We start from the raw sequence: 21969 nt of genomic DNA on the forward strand, positions 1-21969 counted from the left end.
GAATTCTTTATTGGCTAAATCCAAGTTGCATTGAGATTTTTGGAAGACCTATTGATGCAAGGACTAGTGAGCTCTCTCCCATTCTTTACAAATTTGCCTTATTACCTACCCTAGAGTCCACCCCTCCAATTCAGATTATATGTAATGTTCATAAAAAAAAACCATCATTCACCGGATATGCTAGAACTCCCAAGCATCCTTTGCATTTGTGCCACCTTTTAAAAGCCCTTGGTGCAGTTGTATTGTCAGCCCAGAGCCGACCCATGGTTTCTGACATTTCCCTTTGATGTGGCAGAGGGACAAAATGGTACTCTGCATTGCAGGCAGGGTATGGGAAGTACTGCTAGAGTAGATGATCGAGAGGTGAGACTTCATCTTAAATCCTATCCCCACTGAGGACAAGCCGTGAAGGCGTGGTCAGAGGTTGCCACCTTGATTAAAGCTGACAGCCATCTAGAGGGATACATAATGCCGTAAGCAGATTAAGTGGCAGTAATAACAGAGGCTGCCATAACTTGGCTGTGCCAGGACCCCATGAGTGAAAGCTGTTCCTCTTGACTTTTCCAAAGCCCACTAATAACCATGACAAATTTCATCCCTTTGGGTTTGCATGAAGTGCAAAGCAAAACAGAAATAACATCAGTCTGGTAACTTTGGTTGAGGGGGGAAAGCATTAAAAGGCAAGACAACACAAAGCAAAGCAGTGATGCCGTGAGCATCAAGGTAGGCTCAGTGAGTCAATGCTATTACAGCAAGTGAACAGCTCAGTTGTGGCCCAGTCACTGAGCACAATGTCCTTGCAGTAACATTACACTGATGTTGCCATTATAGCCTGAAGTGCAGAAGCATTCTGTAAGAGGAGCTGGATGAAGCATGAGTGTTATTAAAGACTGGTGTATATCAGATTCCAATGTCCATGGAGGTGGTGTGTTTGTGTCTGATATCCATGAAGCATTTCGAGCACTGTGGCACAGTGGTTAGCACTGCTGCCTCACAGCGCCAGAGACCCGGGTTCAATTCCCGCCTCAGGCGACTGACTGTGTGGAGTTTGCACGTTCTCCCCGTGTCTGCATGGGTTTCCTCTGGGTGCTCCGGTTTCCTCCCACAGTCCAAAGATGTGCAGGTCAGGTGAATTGGTCATGCTAAATTGCCCGTAGTATTAGGTAAGGGGTACATGTAGGGGTATGGGTGGGTTGCGCTTTGGCGGGGCGGTGTGGACTTGTTGGGCCGAAGGGCCTGTTTCCACACTGTAAGTAATCTAATCTAATCTAGCAGCAAGCTGAATCCACCTGGGACATGTTCTAGTTTCATGGTGAGTTTTCTCGACATTTAACTTGTTTGGTGCTTATAAAAGATAAGAAGCTGAATATGAATGAAGTGAGTTCAGCCATCAGTAAAGTGCTTAACATGTAATGATTCCCCTAACTGGCAACTCACCAAAGCCTAGAGAGAAACTTGCCTTAGAGTCATAGTCATAGAGATATACAGCATGGAAACAGACCCTTTGGTCCAACCAGATATCCCAACTCAATCTAGTCCCACCTGCCAGCACTCAGCCCATATCCCTCCAAACCCTTCCTATTCATATACCCATCCAAATGCCTCTTAAATGTTGCAATTGTACCAGCTTCCACCACATCCTCTGGCAACTAATCCCATACCCATACCACCCTCTGTGTGAAAAAGTTGCCCCTTGGGTCTCTTTTATATCTTTCCCCTCTCACCCTAAACCTAAGCCCTCTAGTTCTGGACTCCCCGACCCCAGGGAAAAGACTTTGCCTATTTGCCATATCCTACCCCTCATAATTTTGTAAACCTCTATAAGGTCACCCCTCAGCCTCTGCTCCAGGAAAACAGCTCCAGCCTGTTCAGCCTCTCCCTGTAGCTCTGATCCTCCAACTCTGGCAACATCCTTGTAAATCTTTTCTGAACCCTTTCAAGTTTCACAGCATCTTTCCGATAGGAAGGAGACCAGAATTGCACGCAATATTCCAACAGTGGCCTAACCAATGTCCTGTACAGCCACAACGTGACCTCCCAACTCCTGTACTCAATACTCTGACCAATAAAGGAAAGCATACCAAATGCCTTCTTCACTAAGCCTTGCTGCTTGTGAAAATTATAAAGCATGAAGAAGGATGCTCTTGGCATCAAGATGGGCTGAGCTGAACTTCTCATCTGATTCTACTCCCCATAACCTATGTTGCTCACATGGCGTTTGGCTTGAAGAGTGAACGATAAGAGTGTGGACTGAAAAAGAGACAAAGTTCAGTTGAGATAAGAGATCTGACCTAAATTAACTGGGCAGAAATGTTGTGAAATCTTCAAATATAATACACCTACTTTGCCTTCTGGCAATGTTTGTTTATCATGTAGATATTCATGGATAGACACACAGTATGATGAGGGCTAGTAATAACAGCATAAGTGAATCAATAAATAAAGGTTATGACCATCCAGTATGAAGAATGAAGCAAAACATGTGATTCGATTGCGGTCCAATCCAGACAAATATGTTAAAGTCAGAATTTGATGTACTTATGACATTTTACTGGCTGTGCATGAACTGCACGATTTGAGTTGATAGCAATCTGTAACTGCGTGAAGTTAACTTGGTGAACCCAGTTCCTCGTTTCTAGAAAGTACCGAGATAGGGAGCAACTATTTAGAGCTCATGTAATGACAAATTCTGTCTATACCAATGTATTGACAGCTTTACATTCTGATTGTTGCATAATTTACAAACTCTAAGCTTGTCAAGGCACCTATCGTTGATATTATAATAATACATCAACCCTGCTTAGATTACTATTGCTATCTTGATGTATTATTATTGAATGCAGATATTGCTGGTCATGGAATCATGACGTGATTTACCATGGTCCTTGGATTAAATAAATATACTTGGATGTCTGTCAGCGCAGAGACTGGGAGAAAGAGAAACTTTGTTGAAATTTAATCAGGTTTCCTGACCTTCATCTCAGGTAGGTAGGATAGTGAAGAAGGCATTTGGTATGTTTTCTTTTAGTGGTCAGAGTATTGAGTACAGGAATTGGGAGGTCACGTTGCGGCTGTACAGGACATTGGTTAGGCCACTGTTGGAATATTGCGTGTAATTCTGGTCTCCTTCCTATCAGAAAGATGTTGTGAAACTTGAAAGGGTTCAAAAAAGACTTAGAAGGATGTTGCCAGGATTGGAGGATCTGAGCTACAGGGAGAGGCTGAACAGGCTGGGGCTGTTTTCCCTGGAGCAGAGGCTGAGGGGTGACCTTATAGAGGTTTACATGAGGGGCAGGATATGGCAAATAGGCAAAGTCTTTTCCCTGGTGTTGGGGAGTCCAGAACTAGAGAGCTTAGGTTTAGGGTGAGAGGGGAAAGATATAAAAGAGACCTACGGGACAACATTTTCGGAGGGTGGTACGTGTATGGAATGAGCTGCCAGAGGAAGTGGTGGAGGCTGGTACAATTGCAACATTTTAAGAAGCATTTGGATGGATATTTGAATAGGAAGGGTTTGGAGGGATATGGGCCAGGCGCTGGCAGGTGGGACTAGATTGGGTTGGGATATCTGGTCGGGATGGACTGGTTGGACTGAAGGGTCTGTTTCCATGCTGTGCATCTGACTCTATAAATAGCAATTCTTGCTGCATCAAGATGTTGTCCTGAATATGGGCTACGTGAAAAGATGTGTGGAATTGAGCTCACATAATGAGTTCCTAACTTTGTCCAGGCCATGGGGGAATTAATTCTGACAAGACCACATTCTTTCCACAGAAAGCCATTGGGGATATATTTTGTTATTTCCCTGATCTAGAAATCAGTGGGAGATCTGGACTGAGATGTCATAAGATGGCATTTATATTTTATTCACTGTTGAATCATTCTGTAAGATGTGCATATCAAGTGCTCAAATTAAGTTTACCCTACTGCATTTGTATTCTTCTGCAGTAAAGCTGAGGACATTAGAACAATCAGATTCATGGACTTTGGAATCAAAAGACTCATCAAAACAGTAATCTTAACCTTGCTCAACTGATCCTTTATTCCTGGATGGTGTATATATGAACACTGGGCATATTTATTATCTGATATTACTAATCCCAAAGTAGTAAATAAAATTGCACAACTGTTATGTTTCACTCTGCACCACCCCATTTCTGCAAGATTGTTTACCCTATGTAGTAATCTATCAAAGATATGTGCAGAGGGTTTTTGAAATAGGAATTTATAATTAAATAAGTTATCAGCAACTACACTAAGCTTTAAGGAGCTGGATTTTGGAATCTCAATGAGATATGAGAATCGGTAGGCCCAGGAATTTCTGGCAGCCAGCTGGTGACACTTTGCCACTCCTTACAATTTGCTCAGGGCAAGGATGAGGAACATTTAGGAGATCTGATGGTGATTTGCTCAGAAGCAGCGATGAGATCATCAATATAACTAACTAAGGCCAATAATCAGAAGCTGACTGGAATTTTTCAGTTGTCCTTTTGGGTCCCCATGGCCTCCTGCTGGCTGAGGGGTTGGGGAAGAAATACGGGTAGTGGTCAATCAATTTGAATCCTCACCTACATCTGCTATAATTACAACTTAAGTTCCAGGATACGTTTGTACATTGGTCCCTCCTTCACAAGGAGAAAGTGTGGGCTTATGCCCGAAACGTCGATTCTCCTGTTCCTTGGATGCTGCCTGACCTGCTGTGCTTTTCCAGCAACACATTTTCAGCCCTCCTTCACAATGCTGGCTCTGCAACTGTGGCTATTTTCAGTGTGATTTTTATCTCCAGAATATTCTACCTTCTGCAGCAAAGCCTCATGATAGGCTTGGAATCTGTGTGAAGTTATTGAAGAATCCAATAAACATTTATTACAACTAGCTATTACATACAAATATTACATCAGTGTCTTGGCTAAGATATAAGTATTAATTATAAATAACGAACATGCCTTTAGTAATGTTTCATGCTGCAAGTGATCAAAGTTAAGATGGGGTTGAGATCTTTATCACCCAGGTTACATATTCAGAACAGTGATGTTGTGAGCATGTCTCTTTTAAAGAACGCTGATCTTAAGACGACGTGATTTCTGTTATAGGCTTTCAAAAAAAAAATCAACTGGAAATCCGAAACAAAAACTCCACAGTTCTGGCAGTATCTGTGGAGAGAAAGCAGAGTTAACATTTTGGGTCCAGTGATCCTTCAGCATACTTTTTTTTTAACATTTTGTAGAATTTAAGAGCAAAACTATACATCATGTCAGACACATATTTAATATGACCAGTGTTGTCATGACAATTTAGACCATGGAATAATTTGCTAGATTGTTCATGTTTGCAACATGTTTGGTATTACTGAATGAAATGTTCACTTTTTTGGATTTTAGCAAAAATGCAGTTAAGTAGCAGTATATTTCAATATATTGGGTTTTATAAAAAAAGCAAGGAGTAACTAGACAGCTGTTGGGAAGAACATTTTAGCAGGCAGTAAATGCTTTTTATTTTAACAAGTGTTTTAAAAAGTTATGAATGAATATTATATCTGTAAGATTTATTTTACAAACATATTAAATAGCTGCTCCAAAGAAGACCATTATAATCAAATGATTAGACATTGCAGTAACTTTCTGGAAGTTTTTCAGAAGTAAAGATCAGTCTCATGTACCTCCTGAAGAGACTGAAACTTGAACTGTGTCTTGTCTAGTTTGCATGGATTTATTCACAACAGAGCTGACCTATTTTCCTCTATTAATATCTATCTTCCATCTATCTCTCTCCTCTACTCCATTAGCACCCTTTTTTTTTTTTATCTTTTCTCTGTAGGCACCTTTTATCAAGTTCCACTTGCTCCTTCTTAATCAGCCACCATTTTAAAAACTAGCACTTTTCCAGAACCATCAGTTCTAAAGAAGATTCATATTAGATTCAAGATGCTAACTCTCGCTTTTCTCTCAGCAGATGCTGCCAGACCTGTTCAGTTTCCCTCCCACTTTAATTCAGTATTTTAAAATTAAAAATAATCTGTTTATAAGCTGCTATAGAGATGATGGTCTCCAAGGAAAATCCTTACACAACAGAAAAGCAAGTTGCAGCTCTATTAGAAGATATTAGTGACTTTGAATTTAATTTATGGAATGGGTGACAGACATTATCACTCTTGCAAGCCTGTGATAACTGCTTCTGCACTGCCATATGGGAGGCTTGTCACATGATTCCCACAGTACTGAAACCAACTTCCCTTTTATTTGTAGTTTTGAAATAGCTGAGTTAAAGGGTCAGCATCGTTCCAAACCACGCATGCAGACAATCAACTGCCACAAACTCCAGGCCACAAAGGTTCCTGTAGAAAGGAGCCATCAACCCTTACACTCAGCATATAAAAATCCTGCTTTGTGAAACAAAGCGATTATTCTGAATGCCAACAACATTACCAGGGGTTTGCTGAAAGGGGCAGGGAGGGAAATATATCTCTGGTGGTGGGATCTGATTTGTAGGTGGCAGAAATGGCAGAGTGTGAAGCATTGTATCCAGAGATTGGTGGGGCGGACGTTGAGGACCGGAACTGGGGGCGGGGGCGGCGGGGGAGGTTTGTGGTTGGAGGGGTGGGTTTCAAAGGTGGAGGTGAGGAAGTAGAGGAAGTCTGCTGGAGGGCATTGTTCATCATGTGGTAGGGGAAATTTGTGGTCCTTGAAATAGGAGGACACCTGGCATGTCCTGGAGTAGAATAGCTCCTCCTGGGGCAAATGCTGTAGAGACGGAGGAATTAGAAGTAGGGCATCATGTTTTTACAGGGGGAGGGGTGGGAGGAGGTCTGGCAGCATCAGAAAAGAGAGCTAGCATCTTGAATCTAATATGATTCGGAGATGCCGGTGTTGGACTGGGGTGTACAAAGTCACCTGATGAAGGAGCGTCGCTCCGAAAGCTAGTGTGCTTCCAATTAAACCTGTCGAACTATAACCTGATGTTGTGTGAATCTAATATGAATCTTCTTTAGAACTGATGGTTCTGGAAAAGTGCTAGTTTTTAAAATGGTGGCTGATTAAGAAGGAGCAAGTGGAACTTTGATTTTAAAAAAAGGTGCCTACAGAGAAAAGATAAATGGGTGCTAATGGAGTAGAGGAGAAAGATAGATGTTAATAGAGGAAAATAGGTCAGCTCTGTTGTGAATAAATCTATGCAAACTAGACAAGACACAGTTCAGGTAGTTGTGGGAGTGTGGGTTTAAAATAGATATCAGTGTTGAGTCGGTAGCCAGAGATGGAGACAGAAAGGTCCAGGAAGGGGAGGGAGGTATTTGAGATGGTCCAGGTGAACACAAGGTCAAGGTCACGCGGGTATGCATGGTTACAAAGACTAAAGGATGCATTTCTAGTGCTGTGCATAGAATGTGTATACTTCCAATTCAATCAGTTGATTTTGGCTCCAGATTTGGTTGCATTAAAGACTTTTCAGTGAGGGCAAATTAAATATGTCTAGCCACAGCCTCTGTCAAAACAATAGTAAACAAGGCATCTTTGAATCAGTCAAACCTAGCAATTTTTTTCTCTCTTAAATGGAGTCACAGGTTGACCAGTTGTGCTTCCAAGATTATGGTTGCATTGCTGGTTTTCCTGGCCCTGCTGTGATCTGCAGGCTGGATTCTATCCCTACTGTAGTTGACTGCTCAGGTGTTGGTTCCAAATAGCACCCCTTTACAGTGTTTTATATAGGCAGCATCATCTTTGTTCCTGGCACCATCCATTTCATTGTTTTGCGGTGACACAGCACTGGAAGCCTGGGTTTGTGTATACAAGGTCACTGCGTCACCTAACAATGGCATTAATTTTAAAAAAAGGTTTGTCAGAACAATGATCAGAAGTCACATTTCAGAAACTCTGCCTTGGAAAGTATTCTTAGGTATTTTTTAGAAAAAAAATGCTTAAAACTGCTGGCTAGTCACCAACCCATCCCCACAATGGAATTTCATGCAACTTTGGACTTTTTGGATTCCATTTTTTTTCTTGTTGTTTAAAGCAAGAATATTGAGAACATGGTATCCTTTTTTTTTCTTGAACTTAAATTATTCAATCAGTAATTACTTACTTATCGATTTCCGATGCTATATTTCCTTTAAATGTGCTTGAAATGTGCGATTGCCATTCCTTCCCCCACCGTTGTGTCAAAGCATGTGTGAAATAAACTCTATATCTGGTTTAACTTTACCACAGAGTTTTTCTATTCTTACAAAGTCACAGCACACAAACCAAGACTTGGGGAAATTACCCACGCAGTAAACTATTTTTTTAAAAAAGGGGAAATATTAATAGTGATCTACTGTTGGATAGGTGGTGAGATTATGGAGAGAGACTTGTTTTAAATCTGTTCATGACACAAGATGATCATGTACATGAGTTCAGTTCAGTTTTTTTTTTGCATGTTGTGAAAAAATGGTTATCATTTTTGCAAGGATATTTTAGAGTCATGGAACTTTCACAGCGTGGAAAAAGGCCTTTTTGCCTATTGAGTCCACATTGTCATCAATTCTAATGCAACTTTCCAACTTTTGGTCCATATCCTTGTATACTATGATGTTTGAAGTGCTCATCTAAATATTTCTTGAGGGTTCACAACACTACCACCCTCTCCTACTTTGCATTCCGGATACCCATAACCAGTTGTTTGAAAAACAGTTTGTTTAGATCCCCTCTAAACCTCCTGCTCCTCACCTTAAACTCTATCGCCTGGTTATTGACCTTTCTAGTAAGGGATGAAGTTTCTTCTCACGTGCTCTTCTGTACCTTTTAGTGGTCCCCTCAGCCTCTGCCATAAGAAAACCAATCCCAGCTGATCTAGTCTGTCTTCATTGCTGAATTGCTTCAATTAGGCAATATCCTGCTGAATCTCCTCTGCATTCATTCCAGTGCAATCACACCCTTCTTTACAGTGTGACCACCAGAACTGCATGCAGTTCTTCAACTGTGGCCTAACATTATGAACAATATCCCTTTGCTCTTGTTTTCAATGCCTTGACTAAAAATGTAAGTTTCTTATATGGCTCTGTAACCATCTTTTTATCTATCTGTTCTTCTACTTTCAAGGATATTTGGGGATGTACGTGTGGTCCCTCTGATCCTGGGATCAATGTAAACTTGCCTTGTTACTCTTTCCAAAATACATCACCTCACCCATCTTTTCAGGATTAACTTCTATTTGTTCAGCCCATCCGACCAGCCTGTCTAACCTATCCTGTGTTCTAAGACTTTCCTCCTCCCTATTTACCACACCAACAGTTTTCATGTCATCTGCAAACTTATTGATCTTACTGAATTTGTCTTTTACATAGTGCAAAAGTGTTCTTTTTACAGAATCGTGAAAGTATTTGTTTCAACCAAAGGTGTACCTGTACTGTTATAACTTGTTCCGTATGAAGGGCTTATGCCCGAAACGTTGATTCTCCTGCTCCTTGGATGCTGCCTGACCTGCTGCGCTTTTCCAGCAACACATTTTTTCAGCTATATAAACATGTCTCTTATTCCAAGAAATAATCTGAATCCAATCTTTCAAAGTACTTAATTTACCTGGAGGAAGTGAACATGAGAAAATATTGGTTTCTGGTACTGCTTTTCAATGCTTTGTTTGAATCACTTTTTCACTCCATGAATATAGCACTGAATTGTCCTGCACTATTTGCAGTTTAAGATTTGCAAGTTGAATTTTGTTTTTGCAACCCAAAATACAATGTATCTATTTCAGTTGACAGAATTATTGAAAATATATCTGGCTGTTATTGATTGTATTAACACCAAACATCCAGATTCTCTCAATTTACTGAATCTTCACTCTGATCTGTAACTGTCCCTGTTTATGATACTCGCAGGGCCAGTTGCCATCCTTTCAGAGGGATCAGCATTGGATGAGGGAGGCATCAGGACTTACGTCCGAAAATTAGGCAGACGTCCCAACCAAAGACACGTACCAATGAAGAAATATAGGAGGCTGAGACCTCGGCTCTCTCACAAAGGACCCATGCCTTTCTGAATCAGGTAAAGAAAGACTTAGTTTGAACACACCCTCTTTTACATGAGCTTTTGTGTATTGATAGAGACATGTGAGAATTGTCAATTGCTCATATTGCTGCAAGTCCTCTATTTTATAGATATCCTGTGTAAGGATCTTTAGCAGTAGCTGAATTGCAAATATAATTACCTGTGTTGCAATATGGATGATCTGTGAGTGTTTGCATAGTGCCCTCACTTAATGTCTAGGCAGAACAGGAGTATGTTCTGAAATGCAGTTTAAAAAAATGTGGCCATTAATGCTTTGTAGTCACAGTGAACTAAAACAATACAAATGCCCTATACACTAAATGGAACACATTGGCTGTCTCCCAAACATCATTCCTGTTACAATGAGATGAATCCCACAGTAACTATTCTTTAATAGCACAAAATGTACAATGAAAATGTCAGGAGCTACTCTCCTGTCAAGTATTCTACCTAGCACAGAATGATTAAGGAAGGCCTCAGAAGAAAAGAAATCAAATTGCCCAAAACCAATTCTCTTCCAACTAAGAATATTACTTTAAAATGATTGGCACAATGTCTAAAATCATTGTAATTAACTTTTCAATGAGAGGTGTGAGAGTAGCAATGCCCTTGATTGGGTTAATCTGATCTCCAAAGTTTGTAGTTTTTTTTTCCCTTCCCACCAGTCAGGAATTAACACGTCCTGCCATTCATTAATGGTATGATCGATTTAACCCACATTTGTCCTGCATTCCTTACACTGATATTCTTGAAAGACTGCCATTCAAAATCTTTTGCCATAACTCATGATTTTTTTTTCTTGGGAGAGAAAATGATTGTTCAGTAGAATCTTTCTCGTAAAAACTGTTTCCTTTTGTTAACTGAAGCCCTTGCAGCATGCCCACATATATAATACTGTGAGTTGGAAGGAAATTATGCTTCAGTTGTACAGAGTTCTTGTCTGACCTCAACTGTTTTGTTTTGAGCACCATACCTCAAGCAAAAATTTGTTTAGTTTTGGGAAGTTGGAGTGTAAATTCAGTTGAATTCTACCTAGATGTGGAGATAGGGAAAGAAAATTCCTTTGAAATTTAGAGATTCATTGGGCCCTAATTCAAGTGTTTAACAATATGAAAGGATTCAAATGAGTAGCTGTAGAGAAATGATCTTATCCAGTAGGGGAATCCAGAAGGTGACCATCACAGTACAGTCATTTGAGGAGTAAATTTGGCATGCACATTCTTGTTTCTCTACACTCGAAAATTTTCTTCTCCAAAAAGCAGTGAGTGACAGGACATGCTAATTCTGGACTGGTGGGAAGGAACAAAATGCCAACTTTGGAGATCAGATTAACCCAATCAACTCTCTCCCTTCTCATTCAGTTCTGGTCACCACATTACAAGAAGGATGTTGAGGCTTTGGAGAGGGTTCAGAAGAGGTTTACTAGGATGCTGCCTGGATTAGAGGGTATGAGCTATAAGGAGAGGCTAGACAAGCTAGGATTGTTCTCTCTGGAGCGGGGGAAGGCTTAGGGGAGACTTGATAGAAGTCTGTAAAAGTTGAGATGCATAGATAGGATTGACAGTCAATCTTCTTCCCCCTAGTTGAAAAGTCTAATACTAGGGAGCATGCATTTAAGTTGAGAGAAAGTTCTACAGAGATGAGGGGCAAGTTGTTTTTAACACCAGAGTGTTAGGAGTCTGGAATGTGCTGTCAGGGATGGTGGTGGAGACAGATATGATAGGAGCATTTAAGGGACTTTTAGATAAGCATGTGAATATGGAGGGATATGGAGCAAGGGCAGGCAGAATGAATTAGTTTAATTTGGTGCCCTGTTCGGCACAACATCGTGGGCCAAAGAGCCCGTACCTGTGCTGTACTGTTCTGTGGTAGATTAAGTGAAATCTTTATCGAATTTAAAAACCTATTAATGTCCTAAAGGTATTGAAGGAGATTATGAAAAGGCAGTTAAGATACAGATTGGCCTTGATCTGATTGGCAAATTCAACCTACTGCGAATCCTCTTACAAGGATGCCTTCCTTGAAGAAGCTCTCTTTCTCCCTCTACAAAGGTTTCAGTATCTTAGCCTGCTGGACCAACTTTCCTCATTCCTGAAGAAGGGCTAATGCCCGAAACGTCGATTCTCCTGTTCCCTAGATGCTGCTTGGCCTGCTGCGCTTTTCCAGCAACACATTTCCATCTCTGTTCCTTTTCTTATGTCAGGTCTAATTCAACTTGAATACAACTGGCTTTTATGAATCTCTAATCTCTTTTCCTTTTTGTTTTTGCTGTAGTCTTTGATTTCTACTGTGAAATGGTCATATTTGTGCTGGTAATTGACCTACTGAAACAGTAGTCATTCTTCTTGTGTGACTGTGGGACATGAATGAGTTGATAGACTATTCAGTATGCTTCCACATGATACGTACCCACTCAAGCTTTGCCGTAACCATCAGTAGTTAGAAAGTAAGGACCTTCATGGATCATTGTTTATCTTGAATCCAGAAACTCTAGAGGCTGTCCTCCATTAGTTCAGCAGACCAAGGATTGAATCCTTTATGGCTATTGCTATGTGCAATTCCGTGTCATCAGGGTAGGCAATCTAACATGTTGGCATGCAAGAATATGACTCATTCATGCAGCTTACTTTTTTTTTGTTCAAAAGACTAGAGAAAAGTTCTGAAGTTTCTTAAGTAGGTTTTTAAATGTTAATTCCAATTCATTTTCTTATGGAAGAGTGAATTTGGTAGTAATATTATCTATTAATGTAATGTATTACAGCCGTTATCATTGATATTAATGTGAGCAGACTGTCAAGCCGAGGTAGTCAGTACCTTTAAGACATCAATAAAAAGCAAAAATAAGTCCTTTGGTATTCTCCAAGTGGAACAAGTCTGAAACTCTCCTACATTTTTTCACTTATGCTGTGTGTTGACTGATAATGAGCTTGAAGACATTCTAATCCAAAGAAGATGGACATGATGAATTGCTGATTCTGTGGTTGTAGCCAGATTTATCGCTCCCTAATCCCCACATCAGTGTGTTCAGAATTAGTCTGGAAACGTGGGGATCTCTTTTTTTTTGGAAATGTAATTCAAATTTAATTTTTGAATATTAAAAATTTAAAACCATGTCAAATAATTCAACTTCCCTTCATGCTCAGTGACTTCGAAGAATTAAAAAGTCAGAGTAATGCTACTATTTGCATGAAAAATAAATTTAACATATAATAACTCATGACCCCATCCAAACTTTCTTTTGTAACTGCACATCAAATTACTTTTGCAATTACTTTCTGTCTATTTTGCTTTCACAAATGATATAGCATGAGGAGCCTTCATAACATAAGCTACTAACTCTCTTAGCCAGGAATGAATGAACTCCTCACTCAAATTCTCTTACTCAACTAAACAGAAATTTTTCTAGCTGTTCACCAGTCTGCTGGATACAGTAATGAGTTCAAGGTGGAAACAAAATGTCCCTATTACTTGGTAAAGTGACAATTCCAAAACTGTTTCTTTCAACAGATGTGTAAGTAGAATTTCATAAGTAAGGGAAGAAAATGATGATGCAAACCAGAAAAATATATACGGATAAGAGCAACATATTAGTCCAGAAAAAAGTATATAATTAAAAACAAGCCAAAGTAATTTTGATTTGTAATATTGTTTTTATCCATATGTAACAGAGTTTACAGCGCTTTCTATCTGAGAGTATCCTGGAGCATTAATGAATTCAAATGATAACATGAGAGGATTAAACATTACAGCACAGTTTATTTTAACTTAAAATGTAACTCTTGGTTTTGTTCATAAAATTGCTTTAATGTCCAGTGGTCTGACTGAAGTATATCTTCATTGTTATTGTATTTGCAACTTTAAATGAATAAAAACAGAAAAATTAATATTTTATTCAAATTAGATGAGGAAACTCCCCTTTCTACCATTGGTCATTTTACCATGCAACCGCCTTTTGAATGTTTCCACAATTCGTATTTACTACCTTCTTGCTATTTAACATGTGATTTTTTTTTTTTTAAATCATGCAAGCCAGTAATTATGAATAGTGTGTAGATTTCAGGAAATAGTTCCAAAGGTTTGCTGCATTTGACTGTACAAAAATATTAGTTACATTAGCTGCAAAGGAGAGTCATCAGACTCGTCATCATTAACTCTTTCTCTTTCCACCAATGTTGTCAGATGTACTGAGTTTTTTTTAGCACTTCTTGGTTAAAGTCGATTTTTTGTAGGTTGGACACAGGTGGAGAGAGGTTTGCTAACATTGGGCTTCTAGTCTAGTAGGTACTTGGATGCAGAGACAGGAAGCTCCTACCCAAATAGGTATTGCTGCAGTTCCATGCATTCATTTGGACTCCGGAGATCTGAGGAGCCAAATGGTATGGCTAAGTGTTGAGGTTAGAGTTTAGGAAAATCTGAAGAAACTGTAGGGTCTCAGAAGAAACCGTATGCCATTACTAGTTCAGTGCAACTGACAGTGACAGTGAAGGAAGTACGCAAGCAGCATTTACTTTGTGCAGCTGAGCCAGATTGGACCTTGGGGAAACGCAAATGCCATCAATGAAAAGCTGAAATTGTGCCTGAGTAGATGCTGGAGTGTATTTTCCAAAATCCAGGGGAGTGCAGTTCTCTTTGGAGAGTGAACTCCAGAATGTGAGCTGTCATTGAAGGGCTCCATGATGGAGCTGCTTTTGAGGGTGTTCCAAAATTAGGTCTTTGAAAGAGAAGAAATTGCAATCCCTTGTAAGATTTGATGACCCACGGTATCACTAACATTTGGGACATTGCTGAAGAATCTGAGGGATCTATCTTATCGTATGGCCAATGCAGACATGTCACATGGGATACTGCAGTTCGTCTGTTACTCATCTTTACCTCCAGTTAATTCTGGATGTTGGAAATAAGTAGTACATATTCTGTATTTATATCCCTACTGCTCTATATTTTGGGTAGTAATGCTTGTTCAGAAGCTTGGAATCTTGTGGCTTTATTATCTTAGTAAGTACTTGGGATCTCCACACTCTGCTTTTTTTTAAGAAAAGAGTTGCTGGCCCCTAGCCAGACCCAACTTTAAACTTGGCAATCAGGTCTGGGATCATAATGAACTACTTAACGTTTTACCATGTTAAGGACCTGAATTGACCCAAGAGGGTGGGCTGCCTGAAAACTCCCCGAGGCACGTACAGTTGTGGCAAAGAGTCAGGGTCTGGGAATCGGGGCCCATGGCATTATGCTGAATCTTGTGCTTTCCTGCCAACCCAGCCCCTAGGGAAGAGTAATATTCTCCACCCTTTATGTGGAAAGGGTGTAATCTACATGTACAACTTCTTATCCTAAACATGTCTATTTTTTTTCTGTTATTAACAATATGTAAAATAATGGTGTGTACAAATGAGAATCCTATTCAAAAGCCACATTGATCCAGATAGAATTTTGGGTCATCTGCATTTCACTCTGCCCCTTTTCCTACCATGGCAACTAATTGTTGTTCAGTAGCTTTTGCCTCCACTGACTGACCTAAAAGCACCTTGCCGTGTGGAGACATTGTGAAGCTTTGTGTGAAGAAATTCCTGTCATTCGGCAGTTTTTGTAAATGTATAAGAAAAAGGCTCAGGATTTTATGATAGACTTTCATTTCAAATATAAGCCCATTCCATTGTGGGATTTGCAAGTCAAGTTTGCTGGAGGTAGATGTCATTGCAAAGGAGAATTCAGAATTTATGTTGGAATTCTAATTGTATGAGGTTTTATTTCACTTTTTTTTGTTTTTTGCCTAGCTAACAGGTTTTAGCTTTCATATTTTGGCTACAATTTTTTTTTGGATGTGACAGACCTAATTTTTATGTGCCAATTTTTAATTTGGCAAACTTAAGCACCACATAATATTTTAGGATAAATGATGGATCCAACCTAATTCCCAGGTGTTCCATATAATGTTTTGGTAATTGTTGTTGAATAACATTATATTGAAACTGTTGCAGACCCAATACATCAGGCTAATGTTCTACTCCTGGAGACTGAGATCTTGGACTTTAGGAAAAGTTGTCATTAATTAGGAGGAATGGGCGATATTTCCAAACCCACCTATCACCATCAGAATTAAGTTTTTTGCACTGGAAAACTCTTGGTCGGCTTTCCGAACCCATGATCCATTATCACGGTATGGGATGTGGATCCACTTAGTTAAAATCATGCCTGATCGAGGTACTGAACATTGGACAGGATGGTGCTGACTTGAGCCTCTCCTTGCCCTGCTCCCCATTCTGAGAATTTCATCTAACCACCCCTTTGTCCACCAAGCTGATTCCCTTATCCTTGTCTCGGCTCCCCAGGATTGTGGATGACCTGTGAACTGGGAAGGGGTGCCTGTACTTCCTGCAGTGTTCATGGCCTTCTACCTGGTGCTCAAGATAACCAGCAACTCCGATTAATCGGAGCTGATATTTGAAATAAACTCCATCAACTCTGGCATCAAATAACTAATTAATGGCATATACACTGTGGATATACCAATAAAGGTCTCATTTAAATTTCACATGATCCACTTTTTTTTTTTTTGCTGATTCCATAATTTTTCCATGGTATGTTAACAACTTTTTTTGTCATAGAGATGTACAGCATGGAAACAGGGCCTTCGGTCAACTCGTCCATGCAGAGTAATCCATTATATGAAGTGCTTCCAAATGCTCCATTGTAACAAAGTTCTACATAAATAGATTGATCTCTTTCTTTATTTTACACACTTCCAAAGACTCTGGTTCACTAATTCAATTCAGTTTGCTCAAGACTGCCCAACATGCATAGTGGGTCAAATGGGAACATTATATAAAAGATTACTGTAATTGTTAAAATATGTTTCTTCATAGGCTCAGAATTATTTCTTGCCCTTCCCTAGTCTCAATATTTAAGTCCTTCAACAACTTAAGACAGTTAAAAAGCAACTTTTGACACCATTTACTGGAGAAGAGAAATAAGGTAAAGATTATTTCACATTCTTTACAGGATTGGTTTTGTCCTGTATTTTGGGCTTGGCCATTCACCAAACCTCCCAATATAACAATTGGAAGTTTTCCAAAATGGAAATTTACACCAATGCTGAGAATATGATCTCTCATGAAGGCTTGTTATAGCAGATGTTTTATTCCAGTATTGTCTATTGTCAGTATTTTTAGATATTTTGAATGTTTTTGACTCCTACAGATCCATTAAAAGTTTCAACATTCAGTTGTATTTAGTATCTTAGTTGGCAGTAAACTATGGCTTTGGAACAAAAGAAATGTTTTAATCTACATCTGACAGCCAACATCCTTGATAGCACATTGTAATCGCATTCTTCTGATCAGATAAAATCTAATAATGTTTTGGGAAATGCATTCTCTTCAGATGGTTTGGATTCATTTTAGGGACTGAAATGTTTGGCTGACACTCTGGTTTCATTTCAATTGGCCCACATCACAAAAAAGCCTTTGCCCTATATATTAAAGCCCTACAATAGGTGAAGGAAGATTGATGGCAGGGGTGGGTGGGGGAGTTGGTTAACCCAACAAATGTGATATGTGACTTCAAGCTGCTTATGTGCTTCCATTATTATATTTACAGCAGTGTCTTTTGAGACAATTGAATATTCCTTTGCAGAAAATCAGTGTACTTTTGTTGACCTACACAAATTGGGATCCTGAGTGTATTTGGAAGGTTGATTGATTTAAAACTCACTCTTGCGATATTAGTTTCCAGGAGCAGGGACCAGATAGTGAAAGAGTGGTAAGAGCTGTGAGCTTCATATATGAAATGCCTTTTCTAGCACTTCCTGTGAGCCAGTAGAAGTGAAAGTTTTCCCTCAGCTATTCAAGAAATGCTTCATCAAAGCCTTCAGTATGATGCAGGAGTAGGTTATTCAGGCCAACAAGTGTGGTCCACCATTCATAGTCAATTTAGTTGTGTCCTTGTCTCCACTTTAAAGCCTGCTCCATGGGTCTTTATAAAATGTTCCTGGGCTTGCATCCTGGTGAGGACAGTCCAATTCCGCTGCAGAATATTAATGCCATGCAGTTGGAAATGATAAACCTAGGTGACTTGGTTTAAAGAACCGGTGCCACAGGCTGACTCCAATTATCACTAGGACTGTCATGTTCCATTGCCCACTGCAAATTGAGCAGTCCTCCACTGGTAAGGTGCTGAACCACCATAGTGCATCTGCTTCATAGTGTGCTTAGCTCTTGGAGTAGCTGCTCAATGAGAGAATGGAATCCATTGCATCAATGAAACAAGCAAAGGCAGAGGAAAGGGTGAGCAGAAGACAGACAAGGAGGATCACTGACAGGAACAGGGGAGAACAGTACTCTCTCTGGAAGGGAATCTGAGAGCTAGATTCATTGGAGCCAATTGGAATTGGTTCTTGCTCAGCTACAGAGATAGGAACTCGTTGTTTGGTGAGTTACTGATAAGTGATAAGGTCTTTTCTTAACTTTTAATACGGTATCCAAATTGATAGTAAGGTGAATAAACTAGAGAAAAAGCAATATAATAAGTCAGTCAGTAATTAAAACCTCAGTATTTTAGGTCTGTTGCAGCATAAGATGACTTTTGAATACCATTGTGATCAGATCAGGCAAGTCTGCAGTAAGTGTTTGAAGTTTGAGGAGCTTCAGGTCAGAGGTTACAAGAAGGGGGCTGAACTGCAGACATTGCAATGCATTGTAGAGGGGGAAAGCTACCTGGATTCCTTGTATAGACACATTACTTAGTATAGGTTGATTAGGTGCATGAGGTAGGTAAAGACCTCTAGAGGGCAGTAGTGTTAGCCTCTGCAATTGCCCAATAGGTTTGAGATCCACTTAGTCTATTTGAATGAGAGCAGAGGCTGTAGGTGGATGGGTAAACTGATCGTTTTGCAGTACAGGAAGCCAGGATTGTAGTTTAGTAGTAGCTGTTGATAGCATAATGAGCTGGAATTGCACCATTCTCAGCAAAGATTAAAGAGTCCAAACAGCTGTGTTGTCTGGCCAGAGCCAGAGTTTGGGATACTTGTTCAGGGATGGAAAGGAACTTGTAGTGGAAAGGGGAGGATCCATGGTCCACATAGGTACCAATAACATAAGTAGAAACTGTAAAAAGGTTCTGCCCAAAGAATATGAAACTAGGCAAAAAAATTAAGAAGCAGAACATCAAAGATTATAATCTCTGGATCATTATCTGACCCATGTGCAAATTGACATAGGGTACACAAATTATAAATATGAAACATGGCTCAAAGACTAATGCAAGAGCTCTTGTTCATGGTCACTATCACTGGTCCTGGGGAAAGCTGCGATCTGCCAAAGGGACAATCAATACATGGACTATGTTGGGGGTCAGTGTTCCGGCAAACTGCATAAATAGAGAAGTAGGTGGTTGGAAATGTAGGAATACACTAACAGTCAATCATAGACATTGCAATAAGATAAATCTAGAGGCTATGTATCTGAATACATGATGAATTCCAATATAAATTAAGCAAATTGATAGCCAGCATGTTTTTGACAAAGAATTAGAATTCCTACAGTATGGAAACAGGCCCTTCGGCCCAACAAGTCCACACTGACCCTCTGAAGAGTATTCCACCCAGACCCATTCACCTACCCTATTACTCTACATTTCCCTTGGCTAATGTACCTTAGTTACATGTTCCTGAACACTATGGGCAATTTAACTTGGCCAATTCACCTAACCTGCACATCTTTGGACTCTGGGAGGAAACCCACAAACTCCACACCGATGTCAGAGGCTGGAATTGAACCCGGGTCCCTGGCGCTGTGAGACAGCAGTGCTAATCACTGAGCCACTCTGCCACCCCAAAGGTAAATTATTTTTAATCAAAAATTGGAGTCCTTTGAAGGAACATGTACTGAAGATAAAAGGGAGCCTATTGTTTTGTGGTACTTGGATTAATGGAAAGCATTTGATAAGATGCTGCATCAAAAGTTAGATCCTGCTATAGTATTAGCATGAAGAGCAGATTGACTAACTGTCAAAAAAACAGTATACATAAATGGGTCTTTGTCTGATTGGCAGATGTGATCAGTGGAGACTTGTAGGCGTCTACAGTGAGGCCTCAACCTTTTTACTGTTTTTATCAGTAACTTGAGATGAGGGATCAAAGGCATGGTAGCTAAATTTGCAGAAAAAATAGATAGGAAAGTATGCGATGAAGATAACATAATAAGGTTGCAGACAGATATGGATTGGTTGAGTGAATGGACAAAAATATGGCAAATGGAGTGTAACATCAAAAAATGTGAAGTGGTTTTCTTTTATGAGCAGAATGAAAAAGCAGAATATTACTTAAACAATGTGACTGCAGAATTCTGAGATGCAGAGGGATTTTTGGAGTTCTGGTGCATGAGTCACGAAACATTATTATGCAGGTATAGCACATTATCAAGAAGGCGATTGGATGCTAACCTCTTATGAGAAGAACAGAACATAAAGGTAAGATTGTTCTGCTTCAGTAATTCATCAGTAAGACTGTGCATTTCAACTACTGTGTGCAGTTCCGGTTGTCTTATTTAAAAAAAGATATAAGTTCATTGGAGGCAGTTCAGAGCAGGTTTCCTATATTGATACTTGAAATGAGAGGCTTGTCTTATGAGGAAAATTTGGACAAGCTGGGCTTGTACACTGCAGTTCAGAAGATGGACAAGTGAGTTCAGGATCTTTTCCTTCAGTGCTTTGAACAAGGTGGCTGTGAAAAGTAAAATTCCTCTGGTGAGTCAATCTAGCACTCAGAGGCACTGTTTAAGATTAGGGGTCACCTTTTCAGCACCAATTAGTAAAATTCTTTTTCTTTGGAGCGCAGTGCATCTTTGGACCTCTCTACCTCCAGAAGGCAGTTGAAGTGGGATGTTTTGAGTGAATAATTTTATGCATAAGTAGATATATTTTTACTTAGACTGGGAAATGGATGGTTATTAAACTTGAGGTTGCAGAAAAAATTTACAATGGTGTTGCTGGGACTGGAGGGCTTGAGTTACACAGAGGCTGAATAGGCCAGGGCCTTTTTCACTGGAGTGTCAGAGACTGAGGGGTGAACTCCGAGGTTTATAAAATCATGAGAGGCATGGATAGGCTGAATAGTTAAGTCTTTTCCATAGGGTAGGGAAGTCCAAAACTAGAGGGCATAGGTTTAAGATGAGGGGAAAGATTTAAAAGAAACCTAAGGGGTAACATTTTTTTTCAAGCAGAGGGTGGTGTGTATGTGGAATGAGCTGCCAGAGGAAGTAAAATTACAACATTTTCAAAGTCCTCTGGGTAGGTACATGAATAGGAAGGTTTCGAGAGATATGGGCGAACTCCTGGCAAACGGGACTAGGATAGATTGGGTTGTCTGGTCAGTGCAGACGAGTTGGACTGAAGGGTCTGTTTCAGTGCTGTATGACTCTATGATTCTAAGGTGGGAATGTGGAATTCAAAATTGATCAGTCATTACCTTTTTATTGAATGGCAGAACTAGCTACTTGTGCTCCTACTTCATTTGAATGTTTGTATAGAACACGTTTTGATTGGCAAGGATGTCAGGACCATGGGAATAGGATTGACTGACAACTTGCAGCTGGTCAATTTCTTTGTTTTTTTTATTTTTTAATTGTGTGCAAAACAGCCATAATTCACAGGAAACTTTAATAGGCTGAATATTGTTGTGGCTTCCCTATCAGGGACTCCACTCGCTGGAAACAGATCGCAAAAACATTGCATCTTCAGCTGACCAGTTAGAGCTCAGTGAAAATGCATGGGCAAGGTATAGGGTTTGATTTTAGGAACTTTGCACTCATCCATAGAACTGTTTAAGAAGGGCGGTAAAGACAAGCCAGGGAATTATAGACTGGTGAGCCTGACCTCGGTGGTGGGCAAGTTGTTGGAGGGAATCCTGTGGGACAGGATGTACATGTATTTGGAAAGGCAAGGACTGATTAGGGAT

At 39.9% G+C, this 21969-nt stretch overlaps 1 long non-coding RNA gene across 1 annotated transcript in view; it reads left to right on the forward strand.

Annotated features, from left to right (window-relative positions):
- The window catches only part of LOC122557224, a 52124-nt gene that overhangs the window by 16139 nt on the left and 14016 nt on the right, over positions 1 to 21969 (forward strand). Inside the window, exon 2 of the long non-coding RNA XR_006313774.1 lies at positions 9851 to 10016. This is a non-coding gene — a long non-coding RNA (uncharacterized LOC122557224). The remainder of the gene's footprint in view (positions 1 to 9850; positions 10017 to 21969) is intronic.

Source organism: Chiloscyllium plagiosum, chromosome 15 (assembly GCF_004010195.1).
Source record: "Chiloscyllium plagiosum isolate BGI_BamShark_2017 chromosome 15, ASM401019v2, whole genome shotgun sequence".
Lineage (NCBI taxonomy): Eukaryota > Metazoa > Chordata > Chondrichthyes > Orectolobiformes > Hemiscylliidae > Chiloscyllium > Chiloscyllium plagiosum.